The sequence below is a fragment of the Grus americana genome, chromosome 4 (assembly GCF_028858705.1).
Source record: "Grus americana isolate bGruAme1 chromosome 4, bGruAme1.mat, whole genome shotgun sequence".
Classification (NCBI taxonomy): Eukaryota; Metazoa; Chordata; class Aves; order Gruiformes; family Gruidae; genus Grus; species Grus americana.
The window spans coordinates 77479904-77487171 of record NC_072855.1 but is presented as its reverse complement, the minus strand read 5'-3'; the positions used below and the strand labels follow the sequence as shown (position 1 = coordinate 77487171).

The window sequence follows — 7268 nt, the reverse complement described above, 5'->3', positions numbered from 1 at the left end:
GCCGTCGGGAGGGGAAAAAGCCCTCCCGCGCGTCCATTGCGCATGCGCAACGCTAACACACACCACCTGGGCCAGCCACGCCGCTTTTTCCGGCCAGAGCGGGAGGCGGTGGCGCCGTGATTGGCCTGGTCCATCCAATCGTCTCCCAGCATTTTTCCCTCTCCAGCTGTCCTCCCTCAGCTTTCCCCTCCCGTTTCCTGGCGTCGGGCACGCTCGGGAAGATCCGGGCCACCGCCGGGAATACACGCGCACGCGCCCCGCCTTCGCTTCCCACCGCCCTATTGCGCAGGCGCGCCGCTGAGCGGGAGCGGGCGGAGGGTAGAGGAAAGGAAAAGAAAGGAGGAGCGCGCGTGCTCGTACCGCCCCGGAGCGCGAGAGTCGGGAAGAGGAGGAAGAGGGGCGGGGGGAAGCAAAAGTTGCTGTGAGGGCGGGACGGCGCCCGGAGTCGCCGCCGGGAGGGGGCGAGAGAGGAGCTGCGTGCGGGACCCGCCAGGGACGGGAGGTGAGTTGGGGGTACTGGCGGCGGTCGGGGAGGGTTGTGTCCCTGGTGGGGTGGGAAGCCAGGCAAGGACCTCGGCGGCGGAGGCAGCCGCGGTCCTGAGCTGGGGAGTGAGGAGCGGTGTCCGCCTCTCCTGCCCCGCGGGACAAGGCGCGGTGTGCTGGGCGGCAGCGGCTGGGCGCCGGGATCCACCGCGGGCCGTTCACCTGACGGTGAGGGTCGCGTCAGACGAGGGGCGGCCGCGCCCTCGGCCGTTGGGGTGGTAACCGTCATCTCCCGCGCTGAGCCCGGGGAGCGGCCGGCCTGGGGCGCCACCGGCCCCTGCCCGGGGAGCGGCGCCCACCCGCGGAAGGGCGCCCGCCTGGATGTGCCGCCGTAGTGGGCGGCGCCGGGATTAAATCCCTCCCGAGGACGGCGTGGGTGAGGGTGAAAAACAGCTCGCGGGACGAGCTGCTAGCGCTGTCCCCGCAAGTTGTGTAAGCGGTGGGGTGGGCTGCCTCTGAGACGGGTATGGTTTTCGTGTCGAGACGGTGCGAGCTCCTGTGTTGGCTCCGTAAGAGCTAGAACGTAAAGTTAATGTTTAACGTGGTAGTCACATGCCCGTCAGCGAGTTTTTCTGGAGTGTTTTCAAAGACTGCTCGGAACAGGAAATGCCAGTACAGGTAGTATGGAGCTGTTTGAAATTTAATCAGTTTACAGTATTTGGAGGCTGTGTTATTTGTTGTCTTCGTACAGATAGAGGGTTTCAGAGGCATGTAGGTAGATGTATGCAAATTGTCTGCTTAGCATCTGTTCCGAGTTTAAGTTTATCCCTTACTTTGATTTTCAATGCAAATACTTTAAAATCAGCTTTTCAGAGGAAATGTGCCTTGTTCTGTCAATACGTATTTTTTTTCCTTTCCCAAAGTAAGTGTGGGTTTTACGTATCTCTACTTATGCTTTATTTTGCACATGCGAAAAAAAAAATCCCCTCTTGCTTAACTTTGAAGACACTATGATTATTTTAAGAGCAAAAACTTAATCACATGAATAGTATTGTGCCTAGTTGATGATGCAGTATGCCTTTACCCCTCAAGGCACTGGAAATTCCCCTGACTGACTTTATTGTTAACTCTCCTGGTCCTGTAGAATGAAAGAGTGATTTTAGGTATCAAAATAGTGTTATAATCTGAATATAAATTAGCCTTATCAAATTATAGGTAATCCTTTCTTCTACTAACAAGTTGTTTTAAAGAAAGATGTATTTACTGTTGTGGTTTTTTAGTATTAAATTTCTTGCGTAAAAAGTTATTATCCTGGACCAGTAGGATGTTGACAATAAAAACACCTAAAATATGCACTTGACTTTCATATCAAAACTTGATAGTGCAGAATCTCTTCCAGTCGTACAGTGAGCATTGTTTGGGTGTGAGACCCATAGGACTTCAGGGTCAGGGTATTAGCACTATCATGTACTTCAGTTGCATTGCTTTCCAAGATCTCAGTAGCAATGCTTTGTCATTTTTCCTTGGTTAATGCCTCTTGATAGAGTAAAACAGTTTAGTCACTTGAGGGACATAGTGATGGGAATGAAACCCATTCAAAGAGTTCTTAAAAAACATCCTCGTGGTTTAAGCAGAAACAAGTTGGAGTTTGTCAGGGCCAGGTTAAATCATGATGGGTTGAGGCTGTAACAGGGAGATGGGCTGGATCAGAGTTTTAGATGTGTGGACTGAGTGAAACGTTTGTAGAGAGGTTTATACAGATTTGTCCGTGAAGAAATATATGAAGTGTAAAGATTCAGAACGTTCTTTTTTTTGTCGCGCCTATAAAATATGTGTGCACTTAAAGGTGATGCTCATATTACCATTCCTTGTAACTCAGTTATGTAGATTCTCCTGGTAACTTAAGAAATCAGAAGGTTTTTTGGGTAAGAACAGAACTTGGTGTTTTGCACTTCTGTTAATGATCAAATATCTACACAGAAAACTGAAAGGCAAGGTTACAGTTTGGACAGGCAGTTAATCTGGGATAAAAAGGACAGTGTGAGAAGTATTGTTGTAAAGATACTTTCTATCTTACTGAGATTCAGGAAAGAGTACATGGTTGAACATGTAGGAGTAGGAAGATGGAGAACAAAAGTTGTCTTCTCTGTAGTTTTGTTTAATAATATGCCTTACAGTGTTTGTGAGTTGTCAGTGAGGAAAATCAGGAACAGTACTCCTGAGATTTCTTCACATTCAGACTGGTTTCAGATCTTCTTGACAGGTCTTGTACTTAATATATACTGATATTTTAAATCAGTAGGAAGAAATGCTCATATGACAAAACTAAATTGTAGCTTGCTCCTTTAGGGCATTTGGGTTCCAGACTTTTTATAACTGAGACTTTTTGCTGCCTTCTCTTTCCTGCTGCTTCTATCCTTATTCTCCACCAGAATTCATTGGTCTAAGACTTTTCTGTGCACGATGATTCACTGTAAATGCTGGCCCATGTCATGGATTCGGAATTTGTATTCTTTAAGATCTTTACTCAATGTTCCCATTGTAGTTAGTTCCTAGTTGTAACAACCCAGAGATGCTGAGCTGTGAACCTGTTGTTTTGGTTTTTATGCAAACAGGAAAGTTTTTATTGGAACAGCTTAAAGAAAAAAATGTATGCTTTTACAAAAGCCATCTGGGATAGCATCTACACACTTCTGGTTCTCCCATCTTGAAAGGATACAAAGAAGTATGATGTGCAGGAGCAGTGGTGTGGCATATGAGGGATAGCTGAATGATAAGTTCTGGAGAAGAGACAACAGAGGTCTTTAAAATAGAAAAAGACTGGGTTTAAAATCTTCAGAGATTGGTTGGAAGAATTTCTAGAAGAGCTAACTTTCAAACACCACTTTCGTCTCTTGGGGACTTCTTGAGTCAGTAACTGAAGGCAGAAGGAACTTATCAGACTAATACCACTGGCTGGTATACTTGCAGATGGCCCATGGAATCGAGGCTAATGGTCACTGCTGGAAATGTGGCTTGGGTGGTTTTGGGGTTTTTTTGGTCTTATAGTGTTGTTCTTGTTTCATGTTATCTGTGTTGCAAGTAAGTGCTATTAATGAAGGGGGTTTTTTTCTCTATCTGATGTTTAAAATGGTGAGAAGTTGCATTTTTGTAAACATATTTCTTTGATGGCTTTTGAAGTGGATAGTGTAATTTTCAAAGAAAAAGACTAGTGACTACTAAAAGTATTACGTGTATCTTGGCGGCAAATGAGATCTGTTGACATACACAGTTCAACACAATGGTAAAGGTGGAAGGGCACAGGATTTGTGCAAGGACCAAAAAAATTATGAGTCAGCCTCATTGAGATGGATATTTATTAATTTAAAATTTTTGTCTTTTTCTATGTTTTTAAAGCAACTTCACTTTTTTAAAAAAGTATGGGGAAAAAAATCATTGCAACCTCCAATATCACATTTTTGTTCTGTTGACAAAAATTGGCAATTTTAAATGACAAGCTTTTGGGCTGTGGAAAACGCTCAAATTCTCACAGTTTTAAGTTGTTGAATTTTTGATGGATTTCATTCTGTTGAGGAGGAGAAAGTAACCACAGTCCTAGTAACATTGGCTCACTGTAGAAAACTAGTGGTTTTCCATCATAAGTTTATTCCCTCGCAATACATTTAATCACTCTTCCTTCCAATTGTTGTTGTCTTATATTTATATTCCTAAGTTATAACATATATCAGTTTAGAAATTGATTTACCAGAGTTGTCAAACCACTGGGTCGGTTGCCAGGCTCAGCACATAGATGTGAGCTGCCAGCAGAAGCAAAAAGCTGCATTGCTAAAAAGTAACCTCAGTACTGGGCATGAGAAGGGTTTGCCATTAGTCATTTATGCAACACACAGAGAATAGTTGAAAAATAAAGCTGAGAAGATGTAAATAACAATTCTTCAGCCAAATTTGAGACATGCACAGTCAACAACTTTTGAACCCATTGGCAGGATTCCACCCAATGTGACAGAAGGGATAGAAGAAGTCTTAAAGATGATTATGTACTTATAAAGTGCATGAAAACAGGCAGCTGGCTGGAAGAGAGAGACCTTGTAAGATGATGTAAGGAACAGAGTTGGCCTATGCCCCAGCTAGGGAGAAAACTGTGCAAGAACTCAGTCATGAGACATAAAACTATCAGGAGCCAGGCATTGATAGTTCCAGTATTCACAGAACCAACTGTTTATCTCATCAGTTTTATCTAAATGGATGTCAAAGATGCCTAAACCCAAATGTGCTTGTAGAAAGTCATTTGTTTAGGTAACATAGTAACTGCACTAATTTCTAAGCTAATTTAGTGAAATTGTTTCTTAGATTGAAAAGACTGTGCCAGCTGCAGTTACTGATGTGCTAGGGTAGACCAACAAATCAGGTGATAACATGAGGATTTGTTGTTCTGGAAGCTTTAAAGCCAAGTGCCAGAAATTTGTGACAGACATATATTTTGTCCTGTAAAGCTGCATAACTAAGGGTAGCCAGGTGCTTGATGGGATCATTGATGACTGAAGAACAGTGACTGAAATTAGGCAAGGTAGAAGAACTTAGGCTGATAAATAGATGTTGGTTTGAGAGTTCATAGCCCTTGTTTAGTCTCTTTGGTTGAGAACAGTCATCCAGAATTGATCTCTTTAGCCTGAAGGGCAAGAATGTTTCTTTAACTCTCAGCTGCTAAAAATCTTACGTAGCATGCCAATAACACTATGTGAAATAACTGTTATGCTGAAAGATTGCATCTATTGAAGACACTGTGTGGTTCAATGACTTACGATCTATCCTCAGCCACTCATACCTTTGTCAAGCCAAGAACTTAGAAAGAACTGGTAAACCCCAGTGGCTAATAAATGCTACAGTGCTCTTAGCAGCACTGGCTTACCACAGACATGGAACAGCAGTCTTCAGTTCCTAATTATAGTCCTATGGAGTATTGAATTTAGGTTAAGGGAGTCAGTGGTCTGAGCCCCAGTCATCTAAAAGCTTAACCAAATGTTATGGGGGGTGGAGGGAACCAAGGTTCATCAGCAGCATCACTTCTCTAGTTTACAGAACAATTTACAATGAGGGTAGGCTTGTCAGCAGGGAAATAATACTCTGGGAGGATGGTCCAAATCCAGAAAAATTTGCTGTGACTAATGAGCATACATCCTTTCCAGCATCTTCCACAATAGCTTTCTTTGATCTTGGCCTTTTTTTTTTTTAAAAAAAAAAAAGAAGTCAAATTTGGCATATTTGTACAATGTAAACTTCAAAACAAGATGCTACCATAAACTACTTCTCCTTAAGGAGAGGCTGGGATGACAAATGGATGACAGAAGTTAATCCCATTGCTTATCATGCCATTGGGAAGGCTCATCTACAGTGCCCCTCTTACTAGTGAATAAGAAGCTATGCACCGTAGTATTTGATACAGGGTATTAGTGGAGAAAGAAAGGGTAGTAGAACTTCCTACTCCAGGCTAGAACTTAGTGGTCATGTGGTGTGTCAAGATAGTATTATTGTACAGCTACTGTCTGTTCCTTGGGTTGGCTGTGACCAGTTTTGGGGAGAAAGAGTAATAGATAAAACAAAGGGACTAGAGTACCCATTCAGTGCAAAGTTCTAGTTGAGTAGTAGTAGTACAGAATGATCTTTTAAATGGAATACCTTTCTGATATGCCTTTCTTGTTTTTTCTTAATTATTTGACATGTTTGAATTGCTGCAGGGGGATACATTTAGTTCGACATATGCAGTTTGAAGAATGCATTTATAGAAAGAGTCATTTGAGAAGGTTGCATGAAAATAATTTTTAAGTAGTCACTGCTGACTTTTCTAGTGTTAAATTTAAATTTTCAGGAAAAGGTGTACTAATGTTGTAGATAGTTAATAGAGGCTGTATGAATATAGTATCACGGTGCTTTAGAAAATGAATATCTGGCCCACATGTGAAAACTGTACAATGAATGTATTCTGGAATTTTTTTATGATAAGATTGTGTGCGCTTACCTGGTGTGATAGTTGAAATTATTTGTATTCACAACTTTGTGGATGTGCAATTAAACAGCAAGCATCTTAATGTAATGTGACAGTAACATAGAGCTAATCCAGAACCATTTTTTATTAAATTCTTGTAGTGCATCATTATCACTTTTCTGAAACCCAGTCCAAGATCTAAATGTTTAGTGCACGGGCTCTTTGTTCTAGGGCACCCCTGAAATGCCAGACAAAATGACTTCCTAGAAGTTCTTAGTGTACGAATGCTCTTTGTCTTAAATTGTGTTGGAAGAACTCTTGTTTCCAAAACAGCACGTGTCTGTCTTAACAGTTCAAATACAGACTAGGTAAATACAGAGGTTCTTCCCCCCATATCCATGCCTAATTTTGTTGTTCAGAAACATGGAGACATTGTGCTTGAAAGTATGATAAGAAAGAAACATAAAAGTTGATGGAATCTCTTCCACCCTTGTGAAATGAGAACTACAGAGGTAATTTTTTTCTGAATGTTTTATAATTTTTGTCTGTTGATCTTAGGGATCAGTTTCACAGATGTGTTTGTAGTAGCTATCTCCCTTTTGCATTTAAATAATAAAAGAATGCAAATGTTTCCCAGATCTAACATGAGTTTGGGTCTGTCATTACACTTTTCTTCAGATGAGATAACTTATGAAGCAAGGACTCAGCCTTGCTCTTTCTTTTTTTGGCTGGAAATGAATCCTGCCATTCTTGGCTATCCTTGGACTTTAACCAGCTGTAGTCCAGCCTCACAGTTGAATAT

The 7268-nt window shown here is 42.1% G+C and overlaps 1 protein-coding gene across 4 annotated transcripts in view; it reads left to right on the top strand.

Moving 5' to 3' along the window:
* Positions 1-315: 315 nt before the first annotated feature.
* Positions 316-7268, top strand: part of USP53 (ubiquitin specific peptidase 53) — a 39143-nt gene continuing 32190 nt past the window's right edge. For 2 of the 4 annotated variants that reach the window (XM_054823881.1, XM_054823878.1), the window contains exon 1: positions 316-502. The gene's annotated coding sequence lies outside the window, so the exon portion shown is untranslated. Of the gene's footprint in view, positions 503-956; positions 1162-1228; positions 1406-7268 lie in introns of those variants that run through there. The other 2 variants (XM_054823879.1, XM_054823880.1) reach the window with 2 other exon arrangements.